Source organism: Scyliorhinus canicula, chromosome 19, assembly GCF_902713615.1.
Source record: "Scyliorhinus canicula chromosome 19, sScyCan1.1, whole genome shotgun sequence".
Classification (NCBI taxonomy): domain Eukaryota; kingdom Metazoa; phylum Chordata; class Chondrichthyes; order Carcharhiniformes; family Scyliorhinidae; genus Scyliorhinus; species Scyliorhinus canicula.
In genome coordinates, this window is record NC_052164.1 from 17,759,760 (window position 1) to 17,778,904 (window position 19,145).

Sequence of the window (19,145 nt, forward strand, 5' to 3'; positions counted from 1 at the left end):
AGTGGGAATCGAACCTGGGACCCTGGCGCTGTGAAGCAACAGTGCAAACCATTGTGCTACCATGCCGCCCTCCCTGCCCTGCAACCCCGCACTCTTCATAACCCCCATCCACCCTCCTTTCATGGGCATGGAGCCCTCGGGCCTTGACCCTTGACAGTGCCACCCAGGCACCTCGTCAGTGCCAGGATGGCAGTGCCAAGGTGCCTGCACTCCACTAGGAGGACAAGGGGGCCGTGCTGCTCTATCCCTGGCAACCCAGGGGACTCCAATGACCTCGGAGACGCCCCCCCCCAGGTACTGTTCCGCCCAATCCACGTTTGTGTGGATCAGTACTGAATGACGCCCGGCTAGATCAGGGAAGCCTGTAGATACTGGGTAAGCTCGCCTAAGGTTTAAATCCTACTTAAACATGCGCCGTTTGGCCGTGCCCCTTTTAATTCTACCCAGATATTGCCAGGCACAAAGGCTGCCTGGAAGCCTGCGGGGTCCTCCCCAGCATCTACCAGCCACACCGCACTCTCGATCAAACGCACCGTGGCCGGTAGATCGCCACGTTGTCATTTTATGGGAGAATCGTACCCCTAAGTTTAGATTTTAACTGTCAGGGTAATATTTGAACCCAGGTTCCCAGAACATTACTCTGGGTCTCGGTATTACTTGCCCAGTTATAATACAAATACATCACTGCCTTCCTAATGAATTAAGACTGGTTAGTGTCATTATTGAAGGTCATCTATCAGTAGTGAACGGTTTCGACCCTTCCCGTAGTTACTGGCGGACATACGCATTTTCTCTGTTTATTGGCTTTACTAACAATCCTAAACTTTTCTGCACAATTAGGGCCTTCCTTCCTCTTATATTTCAGCATTTGAAAACCTATCGTGTGTGCTTGAATTAGATTTCTGTCGCCTGTGGTTTTCTCCAATTTCATTTACACATTGTAGCCACCTGGGTTGGCCACTTCCCGACTCCAAAATGGAGATCCGCTAAGAATGCAGGGAGAAATGGCCAAGGACAGGGAAACAAGCAGGTGCAAAGTTTCCTGTATATTAGAACTTGCAGAAACCCAGACAGAACCGAAACCAAAAACCATCTGCATAGTAATGAGCGATCCCCGGGAACAATTGGTAACATTAAGAGTAATCAAGACCAAACCAGACTCCCCGGCGCCAGCGGGAGCCAAGACAAAGGAAGGCCAACGGACACTTGGGAACCGCCCAGCAATCAGGGAACAGCTCCAGAAATCGATAGAAGCGATTGGAACTTAGTCCAATCAATTTGAACCAGGTACGGGGTCTGCCCAAAAGGGCGCAAAGCCCCTGGGGACTATAAAATAGAGTCCCCAAGTTCAGTTTGGTCTTCTTGGCAGCTCTCAAAGAACTCTTGACCGTGACTCTCAACTCGGAGAGACTTGCCTAGCAGCTGCACCAACCAAGTAAGTGTCCAGTCAACGCACGCTACGAGATAGGCGCTCCTAACCCTTAGTCCATACCAGCTGGAAGCCTGCAGACTCAGAATCGAACAAAAGGCCATTTGTTCCCCTGACCTGGTGGGCCAGTTTCCAAAGCTAAGTATTGGCCTATTAGTGTTAGTGATAGTCTAGTGAGTAGTATTTTATGCATGAGTAGCGATTGACTGTATATAATAAATGTGTTTTGATTTGAAACTTACTAACTGGTGTATTGAGTTATTGATCAGCACTTGAACCTCGTGGTGGTATCATAAAGATACCTGGCGACTCTAGAGCAAGATGATTAAACAGAGCAAATTAAGTGTAAAGCACACTTTGCAAATTAGCAACAACATTAATTTTGCACATCACACAAAATGGTGGTAACTTGCCCTGCTTCCAATCTTTCTCTTTCCCGTTTCCACATTAAGTACAACAACAGCCTGGAACTCCATGACACTGATCCACACTTGAAGCCTTGAGGACCAATGACCCTAACCTGACTGAGAAAGGCTCAAGAGAGCATCTTAAAGGAAGAGAGAGAGGTTTAGGAAGCAAATACTAGAGTCAGGGGTCTTGGCAGCTGAAGTCACAGGGATGACGGAGAGTTTGGAGTTTGAGAGCAGAATATCTCAGAGAGTTGACACTCTTGAGGATGTTAGGGAGGGGCGTTACAAAGATAGAGGGGTGAGGTCACACGGAGATTCAAAATCAAGGGAAGAGAGTTTTAAACCGGCCCAAGAGTTCATGTTGGTCCGCCAGCAGAGGGGTGATTGGTGAACGTGACTTGATCAGAGTTTGGCTAGAGGCAGCAGAGTTTACAGGAGCTTAAGTTTGTGGAGCATTGAAGGTGAAAGTTCATGCGGGACAAAGGCAAAAATAAAATACATTTAAATTAGGCTTTCAATTTGTTGTAGACATATAAAAAGACACTACAAATGTCTACTGCTGAAAGGACGTAGAATCATAGAATCTACAGTGCAGAAGGAGGCCATTCAGCCTATTGAGTCTGCACCAGCCCTCGGAAAGAGCACTCTACTTAAGCCCACAACTCCACCCTATCCCCGTGACCCAGTAACCCCACCTAATCTTGTTTTGCACACTAAGGGCAATTTATCATGGCCAATCCACCTAACCTGCACATCTTTGGACTGTGGGAGGAAACCGGGTTACCCGGAGGAAACCCACGCAGACACGGGGAGAACGTGAAAACTCCGCACATACAATGACCCAAGCAGGGAATCAAACCTGGGACCATGAAGCTGTGAAGCGACAGTGCTACACACTGTGCTACCGTACTGCCCCCAAGCTACATTCTTACAAGAATGTGTTTTTCTTTAAAAAAAAAGATACCATTGTGGTGAATGTACATCATGTAATTCACACTGTATAGAATTGTGTTCACACTGTATAGCATTGTGTCCTTGTGGGCTCTGTCTGTGAGCCGTTGCGCGGCTCTGCCCACAGGGGGAGATGAGGAGCTTGTACAGAGCTCCACCCTCGGCTCCGCCCATGGCTCCGCCCATGGCCCCTCCCACAACCGGAAGTATAAAGTGCTGCAGCCTTGTGAGTCTGCCCTCAGTTCTTCTGGTCGCAGGCAGGCTCAGTTGTAAGTCTATTAAAGCCACAGTTCACTTCCTATCATGTCACGAGTGAATTGATGGTCACATCAATTTAATAGACTTAAGAAAACTACTATGGAATCAGCCCTCAAACCTGATCGACTAGAACTCGACCCGCAGGCTACAGAGGCGAAGGAAATCTTTCTACACTGGCTTTGGTGTTTCAAGGCCTACCTGGCTGCGTCGACTACCTCCACTATTACAGATGAGCAGAAACTCAGCCTACTGCACGCACGGGTGAGCCATCGCATCTCTACACAACTCAACAGTACCGACTCGTACTCCGAGGCCCTCGCTATGCTCGACCGATTATACGTGCGGCCTGTAAACGAGGTCTCGAGTGAATTGATGGTCACATCAACCATTTGGACACCTCCTTTTGGCTTGATTTTTCACAAACTAATCCCATTAAGACAATGGAAAGACAGCCAGACAGCCGAATATACAACTTGCATTTCACCGTCAAGTGGGACGAAGAGGAACAAATTCTCAACGCCAGCCCTGTGGAGCCCCAAAACCCTCCTTGTTGACGTTTACACTACTACTTTTAAAACATATGAATATACAAATTAGAAGCAGGAGTAGGCCGTTCGGCCCCTCGAGCCTGCCCTGCCATTCAATAAGATCATGACATTAACCCCACATTCCGCCCATCTCTGATAGCCTTTGACTCCATTTTTAGTCAAGAATCTATCTACTTCTGTGTTAAAAAGATTCAGTGACCTTGCCTCCACCCCTCTCAGGTGTTCAATGATTCACAACTATCTGAGAGAATCTGTCTCATTGCCGTCTCAAATGGGATACCGCTTATTGTTAACCTGTGACCCCTAGTTCTCATCACTCCCACAATAGAAATCATCCTTTCAGTCCCCTCAGGATTTTATCTGTTTCAAAAAGATCTCTCTCAATTTTCTAAACTCCATTGGCTGCAGGCCCAGCATGTCTAATCGTTTTGCACAAGGCAACTCCCTCATCGCAGGGTTCAGGCAAGTGAACTTTCTCTAAAATGCTTCTAACACATTTATATCCTTTCTTAAATAAGGAGACCAAAACTGTACACTGTACTCCAGATGTTGTGGTCCACCAACACCCTGTACAACTGTCGCAAAGCATAACTACTTTTATATTCCATTCCTCTCATAATAAAAACGAATGGGGCGGAATTCTCGAACCAACCGCAGGGTCGGGGAATCGCCCGGGGCCCTCGTAAATCCCGCCCCCGCCGTGGCCGGAATTCTCCGCCACCTGGGAATTGGCAGGGGCGGGACTCGCGCCCCGCCCGTCGGCCGGCCCCCCGCGGCAATTCTCCGGCCTGCGATGGGCCGAAGTCCTGCTGCTGTCAGGGCTCTCCCGCCGATGTGATTTAAACCACCTCTGTGCCGGCATGATTGGCGGCGCGAGCGGGCCCCGGGGTTATGGGGGGTTGCGGGACGATCGGACCCCGGGGGGGTGCCCCCACGGTGGCCTGGCCCGCGATCGGGGCCCACCGCTCGGCGGGCGGGCCTGTGCCATGGGGGCAGTCTTTTTTTTCCGCCGCCGCCACGGCCTCCACCATGGCGGATGCGGAAGAGACCCCCTCCACCGCGCATGCGCTGGTGGTGACGTCAGCGGCCGCTGACGCTCCAGCGCATGCGCGGACTCACACCGACCGGCGAAGGCCTTTCGGCCAGCCCCGACGCCGGTTGGTGTGGCGCCAAAGGCCTTTGGCGCCAATTGGCAGAGCGGGAACCACTTTGGCGCGGGCCTAGCCCCCAAAGGTGCGGAGAATTCCGCACCTTTGGGGAAGCCCGACACCGGAGTGGTTCTCGCCACTCCGCTACGCCGGGACCACCCCCCTCCCGCCCTGCCGGGTAGGAGACCTGGCCATGGTTTCTGAGATCAATAAACATGAGATCAAAAAATGAAAAACTGTAATTATCTGTTCTAAAACACAATGATTACAGCAGACATGGGAATAGAATTCCTCTGGAATATACAGCCAGAAAGGCTTTTTAAGAGCTGCCTGACCAAATCAGGGCAGGGATTGGAAGGACATACTGAAGGTTATGCCGGGTCACCTGCTCTCGCTCTCAGAAATATTGAGCATGGATACAGCAGAGTAACCATCCTGAGAAGAGAAAGATAGGCTCTTTTGGAGTCAAAACATTGGAATCTGCTCCGTGCAGCTACACCCAGGAAGACAACAGAACAAAATGGCCACAATGTGGAATGAAAGAACAATTCAGCATATATTTCTTTGATGTTTTTTTCGTTGAACTGTAGAAAATAGTCGATCCGCGTAATCTACCATCTGTAGTAGTGTGTGGGGGGGAGAGGATCTTTGTGATGTTTAAATCAGGATTACAATTTATTTAATTCTTTATTTTAAGTCTGGAAGTTGGGTCAGCAAAATGATCTCGTACTTTGGTTTGAACTCAGAAAACTTGGTTGAGTAATTCTTTAGAATCTAAAAGTGTGCATCATGGGTCACCTGCAGTATTGGCAAAGCACACCCTCGCTAAATTGATGCTAAGTAAAGTCTATTACAGTCACACCTGGAGTGGTAAATTAGGGGAGTCCATTTTTACCCCTCCTCACATGGCAAAGCTGCAAAGTGAGAAAAGGCAGACAAACATGCCATGAGTTTGTAAATATATATTCTGCTGAAGAACAGAAAACAAATGGAAGGAACATTTATATTTAACTGAAGTTAACTTTCTTTCCACATGGCGAGAATATTCCAAACAAGCATGCAAATAGTAATTCTCCTTGGCTTGAGGGACTCTGCTTGGTGTTGGTCCAAGTACTGTTTTTTTGAGGGCGGTTACTGAGAATATTGTGCGTCAACCATAATCTGTATCACAGGGCACCTCAGAACATGAGCGGAGACAAATGACTTATCTCCAAGGATGCATGGGCACGATTTAACCACGGCTTTGCACCCGGCGCCGATCTTGGTGCACTATTTAAATTGTTTGTTTTTTCTTTTTTAAAAATAAATTTAGAGTACCCAATTCATTTTTTCCAATTAAGGGGTAATTTAGGGTGGCCAATCCACCTACTCTGCACATTTTTTGGGTTGTGGGGGCGAAACCCACGCAAACACGGGGAGAAAGTGCAAACTCCACACGGACAGTGACCCAGAGCCGGGATCGAACCTGGGACCTCGGTGCCGTGAGGCAGCAGAGCTAACCCACTGCGCCACCATGCTGCCCTGGTGCACTGTTTAAATAGCAGGAAAGACCAAAATTAAGTTTCGGGCCAGATGTGAATCAGTTTGCTATCTAACCAAGACAGTTCCCGATGCCAAGTTCCGGATCTCGCCCAAATATGGCGAGCATATCATTAATCCCAGTTTCCATTCATTTTAATCTCATTAGCAAGATTGACATTGAATGTAACGGCCTCCCAGGAATTAACTGGCTTCCCAAGTGAGAAATCAAGTTGGCCTCGTTTAGTACTCCTTGTTAAAAATGTGAAGCTGGCGCAATGGCTGCTGTGGGGGATTGAGGAGGTAAGTAGCCGCTTACATTTTCGGGCATGTGCTCAAGAACACTGGAGCTGCTGCCCATGCTCGTGGGGAGGGGGTGGGGTTGGACCCCTTCGGGGGTTTGTTTGGTTGGTTAAGGGTCACCCCTGAGCTGGAGTGGTGCTTTTTGTCGGTAAGGCCTTCAAGCCATCTTTAAATATTGTGGCTGTCCATAACAGGGACAACTAAAGCTGCTGCCTGCCTGTCCTACCAAACACTTCCAGGGCAGAGCCCTGTTCTTGTTTCTACGCTGAAAGCCACTTTAACTCCCTTTGGCTGGGAGCAGCCTCTAGCTTCACAGTTGCAGGATATTGCTAAAAATGAATTGGCCCTGCTAGGTGTGGAAGCCCTTCAAAGCTGCAGGTTATGTTTGCTGCTTGCTGCTGCATTTGGCTGCAAATGCCTGGAGGCTTCTGCTGCTGTTTCCTTCCTTTTCTGTAGCTGGAAAGAAGGCCATTTTTTCCTACGATACCTGGGTCCTGGAACACCGAATTCAGGGGGATGTATGAGTCCAGAAAGCATTCTGGTTTGAAGGAATAAGATGCTGCGGGACCTGGTATGCAACATTGAGTCAAATGGGTCACCCGATGACGCCATTGAAGATATGTTGTCGCAGTTTGCTTATGCTTTTGTTGTTGGTGTGGTGAGTGCTGCCTGTAACTGGCACGTCACCACGGGTTAAACAAGCTGGAAGTCAAGGATGTTCAACTGCACCTTGAGTGCAAGGGGGATATGTAGATGCCAGGATTTGGTGAGATTGGGCCATGTGGGAGGGGCCTACACAGCTGCGGTTCCTGGACGAAGAATCGCACTGATATGTTGAACAAGTAACAAGGATCCTCCGTTCTGTGAGTATCTGTTTGGTTTCTTTTGTACAAATGAATTGTTGTGGCTTTGTATTTGTACCAATATTTTGTAACCGAAAAGTACTTGTGTGTGTATGGCACAGTGCCTATTGCCTTGTTGATTAATGGCTAGTGTGATTTTGAACTGTTAAGTAGTTAGTTTTCATCTTCTTGTACAATTTAATAAACAAAATCCTCTCAAGTGGATTCTCGTGGTGCATGTGTGAAGTCTCAAGGTGATGATTATTGCATCGCATTTCAATCAGGCTCTGAAGCCTGAGCACTTTCCCTGACCTCATGAAGCGTCAGCACCATAGAGGCAACAGCCAACATTCAAACACTCATGAGCTGGTCTTCAGCACTGGGGAAATATTGGCGATGAAAGGGTGAGTGTGTGGATCAGGGGAGGGTACTGGAGCACGGTCTCCCTAATGTTCCTGGCAGGGGTCTGGGGTCTAGGGGCTGCGGCTGGGGGTGAGTGTGTAGAGCAAAGTTCTTCAGCACGACTGGTTTGCTGGATGGCAGTCTGAGGGAAGGCGGGGCATGTAGGGGGGCTGATGCTTGGTGCTTTTGAGGGTCCCGGGGGGTGGAAGCCCTAAATGATGTTGGTCTCTTTCCTTCTCTAATTCCTTATAAATATCACAATGGATGGTGGTGTTGGTCCCGCAGGGGATGCCCTCGCATTGCTGGTCACAGCCCAGGAGGCCGGACATCAGAGAAGGCAGCAGTGTCGACGCTAGCTGGAGGCGGCACTCCATGTGCAGGGGGCTGCCCCACACCCTGAAGACCCGGCCACCATCAGGCCGAGGAGGAACCCAGAAGGGGACGCCAGCAACAGCCCAAGGTGTAAAGACGCTGTTGGTCCTTCGAGGAGTCTCCTGCAGCATGTGCCTCAGCAAAGATACAGTGTGGCACCCATGGAGGAGGAGGCGAACCCCACTCTCCATGGCGGTGAAGATTACCGCAGCTCTGAATTCTAGGGCTCAAGCAGGGAGTCGTACGGCATATCACAAGCTACAGCCCACAAGTGCATACGTGAGGTCATGTATGCCTGGGCATACAGACCATATCAAATTTGAGATGGACCAAGACCACCAAGATGACCAGGCTGGAGGATTGTCTGCCATTGCCATGATGCCCCAGGTGCAAGGGATAATCGATGGCACGCATGTCACACACCAGGGAATCAGGGAGTGCCCTTCATTAACAGAAAGGGGTTCCATTCCCTGAATGTTTAACTCACGTCCCCCTCCAACTACCCTGCTCCACCCTCCCAAGTTTGGGCAACATCACTCCAGGATGATGGGCCTGTGTTGGCACTGCCAGCGGGTCAATATACAAGGTAAGAGTGTGATGATTAATCGCTGTGAGGAAAGCTCTGGCGTTCCTCAGTTTCTGCTACAGTCTGACTCCTGTCTTTCTGCTGACTCGCACCCGTCCTCTGAACGGGGTCTGCATCGGTGGCGTTTGATCTTGGCCCATTGTGCCCAGGCGGTGGGGGAGCGGAGGTCAACAAGGGATGCAGGCAGTCCTGGTGTGAAGATTAACGTGACAGAAGCTTCATATCGATCAGGTGTGACATATTTTAATAATGAACATTTGACATTTCCATTCCCTCTAGCTACAGAATGATCCCCCTCCGCTCTGTGCCCAGTGATGCTCAATCTTTTTCATCTTCGGTGGTCTACGGCTATGTCTAGGTGTGTCCCCAGGATGCACATCAGAGGTGGAGGCAGCCTGCTGCTTTTCACACCCTGTGGCCTCTGATGCCTTTGGCGGACATTCTTTGGAGGGCCTGGAGCCGGAGGGCCCGGCGGACTTATCCGTGTCACTGGCTTTGCTGTGCCACCTTGTTCTGCCCGCTGCCCTTGAGAGGTGCCGGTGTCAGGACGGGGCGATTCAGAATAAATGGAGACCACCATTGTCTCCTTGGTGGTCCCGGACTGGCCTCTCGCGTTTCGTCCTCCATGACAGTGCTTGTAGGGCCATGGGGGTCTCCATGGGATGGGGGTAGCAGCTGAAGTGACCTCCTTGAGGTCTCTGCATCATCTGGTTCTGCCAGTTCTGGCGGCTCCCCATTGTCTGCACCATTGAGTCAATGCCCTCAGCAATGGTCCCCAGTGACTGGGTAATGCTCTGCAGTGCCTCGGTAATGTCTACCTGCACCTGGGATAGGTGCATCAGTGACTGGGACATGTTGTCAAGGCCCTCAGCCACGGTCGTCATGGACTGAGCCATGTCTTGGACGCCACTGCTCAAGACGCTGACCTTGTGCCCCAGGCTTTCCTCGGCAGGTGCCACCCTAGTAGTGATGGCCTCGGTGCCACGCATTGTCAGCACCATCTCCTGCACCCATAGCTTTTGGGACATTCCCTCCTGAAGTTCATGGCCATGTTCCAGCATCTGCATCAACTCTGTGAGAAGTTTGCCCAGAGGATAGACATGTGACTAGGACTCAACTGAGTCCTAGGATCCACCTCCAACTGCTGACTCGCTTGGATGTACGGGGATGACTCCGAATGGCCCAGCCCCATCAGTGGAGAACTTGCGAATGAATGGAAATGTGGTCAGCGAGAAGGAAGTCAGTTTGTCTGACATGAACAACTCACTTGAGACAGGTCATCTGGGTAAAGAGGCAGTGGATCCTCACCTCTGCGGCGCAGGCCAATGTCGCTGTTGTTAACTGCTCTCTCCTTGGTCAACCCGGATTTCCAGGGCCTGTTCCTCATCAGCGGTGAGTACTCTGCCGCCCCCGTCTTAGCCCTTTCCTGCTTATTATGGGCTATCCACTCCTGCGGGGACAAAGAGAGGGCTTTATGAGCCGTGTGCTTGATGGATCAGGGGGGTCTATAGCAGGTGGCATGTGTGGGCATCACAACTGGACATGCAAGGGTTGTGCTGTTGGGTGCCAGGGGGTGTTAAGGAACAAGCACAAAGATCAGCTGTGGGGTGGGTTTGCGGTTGCAGTTCGTGATTGGTGGGGGTTGGGGGGAAGGTTGGGAGTTTGACGGGTGGCAGGCGGACAGAGGTGGTAACTTACCCTTGCCGGTTGGTGGAGGTGTTGGTCTTCTTCCTACATTGTACCGCTGTTCGTCTGGTCATGCTGCCCGCACTGACTGCTGTTGCCACTGCCTCCCAGGTGGCATTGATGGCCCTGCTGCTGGTCCTCCTACTCCATTGGGGGGGAACAGGATGCCCCCTTCTCTCATCCGCGGCGTCGAGAAGCCACGTCAAAGCGAGAAGCAGGTCTACGCGCTGCCAGGCTTGTGTGTTGACTGGGAGTGAGTGGTGAGGGAGCGTTTAAAAGCAGCTCCCCCTTGTTAGCGACGAGCTGCGGAGGCGCGCGTCTGGCGAATCAGACGGCAGAACAGTGAGTAATGGGGGGAACCTTCTGGCGGCTGATTTTCGGTACTAAGTGCCATTAAATACGGGGCGTGAAGGGCAGCACGGTGGCGCAGTCGTTAGCATTGCTGCCTACGGCGCTGAGGACCCGGGTTCGAATCCCGACCCTGGATCACTATCCGTATGGAGTTTGCACATTCTTCCCGTGTCTGCATGGGTTTCACCCCCACAACCCAAAAGATGTTCAGGGTAGGTGGATTGGCCACGCTAAATTGCCTTTTAATCGGAAAAAATAATTGGGTACTCTAAATTTATAAAAAAAATAACGAGGCGCGATCTCGCCACCGCGGCTGTTGAGAAACATCCCGCCAATCACACCCAAAATAACACCTAGAAATGTTTCTGTTAAATCACGTCCCATGTGTGAGGGTAAATATCGAGTAAGTTGAAACCATGCTCATTTAAAATAGACAATAATATTTACCCTAAAATTACTCCCAGGTCTTTCTTGTATCTTTAGGTTTGTTTGTTTCGGTTCCTCCTGGCTCAGTTCAGTAAAATTGTAAACAGTCTTAAATGGAAAGCAAATTGGAGAAATTGGAACTTTGAAGTTTGTGGTGTGACTATAAGTTTTGAACACATGCTATAACACGTTTACGAAAATTGGCCCAAAACATCCTTGGTAAGGCCTTGCATAAGACCAATGATAAGACGCTGCTGCATTGTACTGGGTGTTAGACTGCTTTCCTGTAAGGCACTCTGTCATCAGCTGTCACAACCACAAATTGCATCAAAAACTTCATGTTGCACAATCCACCATGAATATCCTGTCAAATTTTCAAATATGATTCATATACATATCTGGCTCTTTATTACTGAGTTCACAAGCCACTATAAGAACTCACACCTCTGCTCAAGGGAGTTGGGGTTCAGCAAAGTCCTGGGGAGCAGACTGGGGTGTTGTTTTCTCACTGGTCCCACGTCAGGAAGTTAGGGCTGAGAGAAGCCATGGAAGCCATTTATAGTTCAGTGCAGCTGGGAGATTGGAGTCTGAAAAAAAATAAATCCAGAAGTGGTGTCAAGTTAGTGAAGCTAGCGGTTTGTGAAAGAGTTGGAATTGTGCCAGTAATTAGAGCTCAGAGTGCATTTGTGAATCCGGCGGAATGCAGTCTCAGGAGAAAGAATTGAACCAGAAGACGGGATTGGGAGGTGAGCAGTCGTTGAAGAAAACGAGTCAGATGAGTTTCTGAGAGAACTCAGAGGCTAAATCTTCGAAAATGAGGAGTTAAAACCCTTATGAGGAAGACAAAGTATGAGGACCCGGGGGGGGCGGACCCGAGGGGGGGGCGGACCCGAGGGGGGGGCGGACCCGAGGGGGGGGGGGCGGACCCGAGGGGGGGCGGACTCGAGGGCGGGGTGGGGGGGCGGACCCGAGCGGGGGCGGGGGGGGACCTAGGGGGGGGGGCGGGGGGAGCGGACCGAGGGGGGGAGGGCGGCCACCGCGCATGCGCTGGTTGGCACCGGCCCAACTGCGCATGCGCGGGACCCGAGTCTCTGGCGCCCCCTAGCACATGGCGCCCCGGGCGACTGCCCGAGTTGCCGGTGCCTTGAGCCTGCCCTGGAGCCAATGACCTGAAGGCATTTATTGACAGTAAGGGGCAGGAGGTTTAGAGGGGAAGTGAGGAAAAACCTTGTTACTGAGTTTGCTACCTGAAAGGGTGATGGAGGCAGAGACCCTCATAACATTTAAGAAGTATTTACATGTGCACTTGGATCCCAGGGCATACAAGGCTATGGGCCAAGTGCTGGAAAATGGGATTAGAATAGTGAGGTGGTTGTTTTGGAGTGGCACAGATGCGATGGGCCATAGGGCCTTATCTGTGATGTATAATTCCAAGAGTCTAATGTAGTGGTGGCTTGTTGTGAAATCTGTGGAATCTGTCTTCACCATGCCTGCTATTTAATCTGCAATGTGGTGTATTTGACCACATTTTTCCTGTTAATTCATATCTACTTCATGTTAATTCTGAATGATAGAGTAGAAGATAGACATTGTAAATTGGTTTACTTTACTGACTTTATATGATAACATTTATTTTGTTTGTTTAAACTGAGGATCTTATGGCTTTATTCTCCTCATGGGCAACCGGAATTTCAAACTCTTTGTCTATTTTACACAGAAGGTTACAGGTCCCTTCCCAGATTGCAACATAAGTTGGGGGTTCTTGCAGGATATTGCAATCACAAACTTGCTGGGGTTAAGGCTAGTCAAATGTTCACTGTTTTCATATCCCTAAAACATGAAAGAGATCATAAACTGTTTAAATCAAACCTTACCCTTTCACCTATTTAAACCATGGACTTTGCTAAACAAAAGAATGGCTGCTACACGTCACATGATTCACAAGTTGGCTACAGTTTCTGGACATTTCCCACAGCAGTTACAGGACAAAGGTTCCACCCCTATCCTTGTGGGACCAATAGTTAATCTGTTTCTCCAGCTAGATTCTATAACAAAGCGAGAGTCATCAAAACTCATTCTGCCTGCAGAGGTACTAATGGCCACCATCCATCTCCCAAGGTGAACATCCATCTCCCCAACTGCTGACGTCTTAACTATCTTTGAAGAAGTCAATAAACGGCTTCCATCTCTGGGCAAACACTCCCACAGACCCTCTCAAGGTGAACTCAATTTTTTCCAGCTTCAGGAATTCTACGAGGTCGCTCACCCACACCCTGGGTTTTGGCGATCCGTGTTCCTCCATTCCAACAAAATCCGTTTCCCGGGTACCAGGGGCGGAATTCTCCCCTACCCGGCATGACGCAGGGTCCCGGAGTAGGGGAGTGGCGCCAACCACTCAGGGGTCAGGCCTCCCCAAAGGTGGGGAATTCTCCCCACTTTGGGGGCCAGCCCCGCGCCGGAGCAGTTGGCACCAGAAGACTGGCCGAAAGGCTTTCGCCGGTCCGCGCATGCGCCGGCAGTGACGTCAGCGGCAGCTGGCCGCTGACGTCACTGCCGGCGCATGCGTGATGTGGGGTTCTCTTCTGCTTCCGCCATGGCAGAGGCCGTGGCGGACGCGGAAGAAAATAGCGCACCCAGGGCACTGGCCCGGAGTCTGAGCGGGGGGCCCCGATCGCGGGCCAGGCCACCGTGGGGGCACCCCCTGGGGTGCGATCGCCCCCCGCCCCCCCCAGGACCCCGGGGCATGCTCGCGCCGCTGATCCCGCCGTTACAGAGGTGGTTCAAACCTCGGCGGCGGGAGAGGCCGCCCAGCGGCGGGACTTCGGCCCATCCGGGCCGAAGAATCACCGCAGGGGCCTCTCCGATTGGAGTGGCGAGATTCCTGCTGCCGCCACTTCCCGGGTGGCGGAGAATCTCTGCCACGGCGGGTGCGGGATTTTAGGCGGCCCCAGGCGATTCTCCAACCCTGCTGGGGGTCGGAGAATTTCGCCCTAGGTGTCCAAAGGCCACGACATTGGGCTCTTTCTCCCCCTGGACAACTGGGTCTTCTGACACTCCGTAAATCGCCACTTCTGGACTTGGGACCACCTTTACCTTCAGTACCTCAGACATAACGCTAGCAAACCCCTGCCAGAATCCCTCCAGCTTCGGACAAGCCCAAAACATGTGGACATGGATCGAGGGCCCCCCACGCACCGCCCACACCTGTCCTCCATCGCCTGAAAGAACCTGCTCATTCTGGCCATATTCGCCCTATGAACCACTTTGAATTGAATAAGGCTAAGCCTAGCACATGAAGAGGGTGCGTTCAAAGCTGACAGCTTTGGCAAAGAGTCATCCAGACTCAAAAACATTGGGTGGGATTCTCCGACCCCCCGCCGGGTCGGAGAATCGCCCGGGGCCGGCGTCAATCCTGCCCCCACCATGTCCCGAATTCTCCCCCCAACAGGATTCGGCGGGGGCGGGAATCGCGCCGCGCCGATCAGCGGGCCCCCCGCGGCGATTCTCCAGCCGAAGTCCCGCCGCTAACAGGCCTCTCCCGCCGGCGTGGATTAAACTACCTACCTGACCGGCGGGATTGGCGGCGCGTGCGGGCGCCGGGGTCCTGGGGGGACGCAGGGCGATCTGACCCCAGGGGATGCCCCCACAGTGGCCTGGCCCGCGAACGGGGCCCACCGATCGGCAGGCGGGCCTGTGCCATGGGGGCACTCGTTTTCTTCCGCCTTCGCCATGGTCTTCACCATGGCAGAGGCGGAAGAGGACCCCTCCCCTGTGCATGCGCCGGTATGACATCAGCAGCCACTGACGCTCCGGCGCATGCGCGGACTTACGCCGGCCGGCGAAGTCCTCTCGGCCCCAGATGGCGTGGCGCCAAAGGTCGCTCACACCTGCGGCGGAGTGGGAACCACTCCGGCACGGGCCTAACCCCTCAATGTGAGGGCTTGGCCCCTAAATGTGTGGAGACCTCCGCACCTTTGGGACAGCCCGACGCCGGAGTGGTTCACGCCACTCCAACAGGCCGGGACCCCCGACCCGCCGGGTAGGGGAGAATCCAAGCCATTAGCTCCCTTCTCTCTCTCCACAAATGCTGCCAGACCTGCTGAGATTGTCCAGCATTTTCTGTTGTTGCTTCAGATTCCAGCATCCGCAGGAATTTGCTTTTAGCCACAATTTGGGACTGGTTCCTGTGAGTAAAAACTCCTCTCTTATCTGTGATCCAGTTAAGAAATGGTCAGTGCAGAGACAGCAAAGCTGTTCGCAGCATTTCCAATCAAAATTTAACAGAGACCTCAGAATGACCTTGAAGGGTTAATGACAGTTAACACTGGATTAAATGCTCCGGTCAGTGCCGATAACACAAGTGTTAACCATGCCTGTCAGTGCTGAGATACAGGATACAGCTGAAAACATCCAGGCAACTGGACTCAGTCCAAAAGACCAGCTTCAACCTCAAAATGATTGGAATAAAGTAGTTTGTGAATTGCCCAAAAGACTCAAAGCCTTGGAAAGAAAATTCAAGATGCAAAATGAAGAGGAGAGTGATATCGGTCAGGAATAAAGGAAATTTGATTTGAATGGGATCAGGAGAAAATGAAAGACTACAAATTGTTGAAAAATCAGATCAAGCAAGAATATCAGGGGTGGGATTTCCCAGTCCTCCAGCCGCATGTTCCCTGCCTCCCTGCTGACAGCGGGATTCCCCGGGCGCAATTCTCCAACCCCCACGCCGGGTGGGAGAATCGCGGGAGTGCCGGGCGATTCTCGCCACACCGCCCTGGCACCTGCAAACGATTCTCCCACCCCCCCAAACGGCTTCCTGCGTTTCACAACAGGCCCGTTTATAGCAGGCGAGCGGTGATTCTCCGGCCCGGATGAGCTGAGCGGCCTGCCCAATCCGACGGGTTCATGCCGGCGCCAACCACACCTGGTCGTTGCCGGTGTGAACAGCGCGCGATCGCTGTGTGTGCGGCCTGTGGGCGGGGGGGGGGGGGGGGGGGGGGGGGGGGGAGGGGGGGGCGGATCGAGCACCAGGGGGGGCGCTCAATAGGGGTCTGGCCCACGATCGGTGCCCTCTAAAGGACGCACTCTTTTCCTCCGCCGCCCCGCAAGATCAATCCTCCATGTCCGCGGGGAGGACGGCAACCGCGCATGCGCGGGTGACATCATTTACGCGGCGCCATTCTCATGAGGCGCCAAGGCCCGGCGAGCGTAATTGACGCGGCACACTCCTAGTCCCCTGGAGGTGGGAGAATAGGGGGCGGGCAAGGAGCGGCCTACGATGCCGAAGTGAAACATTCCGGTTTTCACTCTGGCGTCGGCACTTAGTCTCCCGATGGGAGAATTTCACCCCCCCTTTCCCACAGCCAGTCAATCGGTTTTCCATTGTGACCACCCAACGCTGTGGGAAACCCGTGAGGGCGTGGGGACGCTGCTGGCTGACTGGAGGGTCCTACTGACAAAGGGTCATCTGGACTCGAAACGTTAGCTCTTTTCTCTCCTGACAGATGTTGCCAGACCTGCTGAGATTTTCCAGCAGTTTCTCTTTTGTTTTCTGAACCCAGCTTCCGCAGTAATTTGCTTTTAGCTTGTGTCCTGGAACTTTGCCACCTTCCTTCAACTAGGCGTGCACAAAGCATCCCTGCTCAGCAGAACTGAAAGTTGTCCAGAGTTGTTGTGTGCTGATCTCGCACACCAGTCATGTGCAACGGGCAAGATGAACCCATATTCTCACAAAATGCGGGCAGGTGAGGAGAGAGAGAGAGAGAGAGACAGAGATAGAAGTAGAGAACGGGGCACACATGATAAAATTGAGTGAACTTAATATCTTGCCCATCTTTCAGAGATTATCTGATAGGCGGTGAATGTATTTTGTTACAGCAACACTGGTGGTGAGCTCTGAGGATGTAGGTGGACAACATCACCTAGGACATCCTACACCGTCGGAGCTGACTGACTCCTCGGGCAGAACCAAGGTCACTTTTCATAGCAAGGGCATTGTTAGGAACTGTCTGAGGCTATCCAGTATCAAAAGGAATCGCTGTTCAAAATCAACTTTCATTTTTCACATTCTGGTGTATTATTCCTTGTGTCTGAATAAAGCTTGTAGCCTTACAGTTGAAGTAGATGCTTTATTGTGAGTTCATTCTCTCTCCAGCGTTTATACTATGTTACATCTGAGCTGCCTGTCTGTGTCCTGCTCACCAGCTGCCATTCCTGTCAAGTCTCTTGACTTCCTGTTTGTCTATGTATACATACATTTCTGGTGCTCCCTCTAGTGGTTACTTAATTGTAGTGTATTTACATTAACCCCTTGTGTATACACAGTGATGCATATCACTACATCTGGCATAAAGTATCTGAACTGAGAGCGGCAACTGCTAGCACGTTATCAATCTGACTGCGAGGGCTGATTTAGCTCAGTGGGCTTCACATCTGATTTTTAATGCAGAACAAGACCAGCAGCGTGGGTTCAATTCCCGTACCGGCTTACCCGAACAGGCGGCGGAATGTGGCGACTAGGGGCTTTTCACAGTAACTTCATACTTGTGACAATAAAAGGTTATTATTATTATTATGTAGCTTGTTGCATTATTCTGGCAATTGTCGTGTCCGTAACACCCACGTGTCTTGATTTATAGGGAGGTTCACCCTCCAGAAAAAAGGGGTAGAAATCCCACACCTGCCCTCCCTCCCCCAGTTTGCACATCACCATTTCAGCCAGCATTGGAAATAGGGGCAAGGTGATGCTGTAATTTCCTGCGCGCTGTTTTCCAGGAGGCAGCACCAGCCAGTGAAGCCATACTGGGTGTCCAGGGTGATGAGGGGATAACAGCAGGGCGCACTTCATCAAAAACATAGTTTGAAGGTTGATTGGGTTGAATGTTTCCAGGGCTGTACATTCTGCGTAATACATCAAAAAAAAATCCAAAATGTTGGAACACCCCCAAGTTGATACTGTATCTCTCTGTGGGACCTGCCGACTTATTAACTGGGCTACATGCAGCATGTTGAAACATGAGATAGGAGGTTGTAAAACTTTGGCTAACATATACCTCAGAACTATCTCAACAGTATCACGCTGCAACATTAATGCAACAGTTGGCCCAGCACAGGAAGCAATTCAGACAATGCCCCCCCTCCCTCTCTCTGATGAACACTTGTAAGGCCATTCCTGCACTGGTTTAGGTTTCCATTGCACCTTTATTGTAACTGTGTGGCGACTCCAGACTTTTCACAGTAACTTCATTGCAGTGTTAATGTAAGCCTACTTGTGACAATAAAGATTATTATTATACTGTTCTGTTGTTTTTCCAACAACTTGGCAGCTGCCAAGGAATTGGGCATCGGTGTTTTATTCTCTGCCCAATGACCAGCACTGCTGGCTCACTTACAGTAACAGGCTGAGGTTAATGCCCCTCACTTCGACAGAGCGTTTACTGCCCTGGGAGACTCCTATTGGCAGCTGAACATGAGACAGCAGATGTGACAGTACAGAGTAACTATGTGATCGTCTGGCAAAGCTTTTTTTTAAAAATAAATTTAGATTACCCAATTATTTTTTCCAATTAAGGGTTATTTAGCATGGCCAATCCACCTACTCTGCACATTTTTGGGTTGTGGGGGCGAAACCCACGCAGACACAGGGAGAATGTGCAAACTCCACACAGACAGTGACCCAGAGCCGGGATCGAACCTGGGACCTCAGCGCCGTGAGACGGTTGTGCTAACCACTAGGCCACCGTGCTGCCCGTTCGTCTGGCAAAGCTGACTGGTTTCTGAGATGTATCCCCGTCACACTTTGTCACTTGTTTTGTTTATGCAGCGTGAAAAGAGGTCATTCCAATGTGAGCAATAATCAGCATATCCGACTTGGTCAAACCCGTCAAGATATCACCAAAAAAAACTCTGGCACTTA